The sequence below is a fragment of the Pygoscelis adeliae genome, unplaced genomic scaffold (assembly GCF_000699105.1).
Source record: "Pygoscelis adeliae isolate BGI_AS28 unplaced genomic scaffold, ASM69910v1 Scaffold148, whole genome shotgun sequence".
Lineage (NCBI taxonomy): Eukaryota > Metazoa > Chordata > Aves > Sphenisciformes > Spheniscidae > Pygoscelis > Pygoscelis adeliae.
In genome coordinates, this window is record NW_008825258.1 from 2487457 (window position 1) to 2489660 (window position 2204).

Consider the following 2204-nt stretch of genomic DNA (forward strand, 5'->3'; position numbering starts at 1 on the left):
CATCAAGCAAAAGTTATTATAGGATAGCTTTGCTGCCAGTGTTCAAAACATTGGCAATCAACTAGTATGAGTGCACAATACTTTACTTCTTTTACAAAAAGGTGTTTTGTTAATCACTCAAAACTCCCCCCACCTTGATTTCTGTTAATAAATGGTAAGATTTTTATAGACTACAACTGCACTTAGCAGCCCCTTCATAACCCAAATCCTGATTTTATCTTTGAACAAAAAAAATTGAAACTGTTTGTAGAAAACACAACCTTCCTCCTCCAAGATTACATCAGTGTCAGCCTCTCTAGTCTTTCTCTAAGTCAGCTGCTGTTCAAGCTTCTGCCAATGTTTTGTTCTTTCTCAATTTAGAAAGATAAAATTGTTCTAGGCCTAGGAGGGAGTGCAACTCCCTTTCTACCACAAAGACCCAATCTATCAGTGCTGCATGGGGAAGCAACATGAAACGGTTTTCTTCTATTGTGAATAAAGGTACTACCAGGGAAGGTACAGGACCACTATAGATGGGCCAAGACTGACAAAGGTAACCTGTTTGGTGCAGGCATCCACCTCAGCCTGTGTTAACCCTTCCCCTTTTATGATCTTAGATGGCATCAGGACGGGAGCAGGGAAGGAATAAGGACCTCCTCATTTAAATACCTCTAAAACCACACACAAACCCATTGAGATGTCTGGCACCCAGAGCAAGAGCACTTTAGGATGAATGTGTTTTGGAGACAAAATTTTCCTCCTGTTCAATTGTTTGTCCCAAAAACACAGGGTCGTCCACAGAATGCAGAATTGGGACACAGGGGATACACAACTTCACTCAGATAAAGCCACTGGGCTTTTGTACTGCTTCTTCATACGGGCAAGAGGCCCTCAGGCACACAGCACGTGATTAAAACCATGAGGTATACAGAGTGGTCATCTCATACTTTGCATCCACAATACATTCACCCTCAAGATGCACTTTCCCATCCGTGCTGTAGTCTTTATTTGATTAGTAGTTTTAGAGATATACATTGCTGCACACATGACAACACTAGAAAGACCATAAAGAAGAAAAGGCTAAGAGAAGGAATGTGAGGTGAGAGAACAAGGTTGGAAAGATGCGATGAAAACCGGCACAAAGTGTTAGTATTAGTTGCAAACGGTAGGGGGATTTTTTTTTTTCTTCTCTTACTGTGATGTTAGAAAGTTTCTCTTTCTGGTAATACAAAGCCCCATCCAGTTTAAAAGCTGTTTTGAGGGTACGAGTTCCTACTCTATCCAATCCACTGAACACAGGTGACAGAGCCCACACCAAAGCGACCAAAGTGGGTTTTAGAACCAGTTTGGCCCATCTCTAAACACTACCCATGAAAGAAAAAAAACTACAAAGCAGGTCCAAAGCAAGCACCACGCAGCAGAGGGAACACATCTCATGCAGAGTATTAGGAAAAAGCTGAATACACTTGAAAAAAATTAAAGGAAAAGCAGTCACAGATCAACAGATCTCCATGAGGAGCCCCTGCACAGAAAACTTCCAGTTAGTGAGTATCTTGGGCTAAAGCAAACACAACTCTTTATAACCTCAGGTCAAGGCTTCTCTGCAGAAAAGAGTTAGAGCATAGTCTTCATACAGTAAAAGTTATTTACACATGTTTGCAAATACTTTCAGAAGATAAAAGCTCTCTCTCTGGTTTAGACTGAGTTCAGTTTAATCTATATTACATTACACCGTTGTGTTCTGGCACCAAAATACCTATTCTGGAAGAGCAGTTTCCAGCAGCAAGGACAGTGTGAGGTAGCCTAGCACCTGAAAACGGGCAGAACTCGATGCTCCGGGTCTATACTAGATACTTCCCCCTTGAAATCTCCACTGCCATTACTGCCCAGAAGTGTTAGAAATGGCTTGTGCTACATCAACACCAGCAAAGGAGATGATACCCCCTTGATTTATTAGCAATGGCACTGCCGATAGGCAACAGCAGGAAATTTCAGAGAAAAAAGCCTAGGAAAAAAAGAGGGAAAGGCCACTTCTTGCCACATGCACCTGCGTGCCCCAGGAACAAGCTGTACAGGCAGACTGCAATACATTTTGTCTGCAAACCACAACCCTGCTCTGAGAGGAAGTGTGATGATGGCCAGGGCACTCGTTCCGTCCTTCCTTTCCCCCTCCATCCCTATCACATGCCACAGACTAACAGGGAGGGAAAAACTTCATTTTTCCC

At 42.7% G+C, this 2204-nt stretch overlaps 1 protein-coding gene across 1 annotated transcript in view; it reads right to left on the reverse strand.

The window, feature by feature from the left end:
• Positions 1-2204, reverse strand: part of LOC103921510 (membrane-associated guanylate kinase, WW and PDZ domain-containing protein 1-like) — a 174837-nt gene that overhangs the window by 12212 nt on the left and 160421 nt on the right. The window lies entirely within an intron of this gene.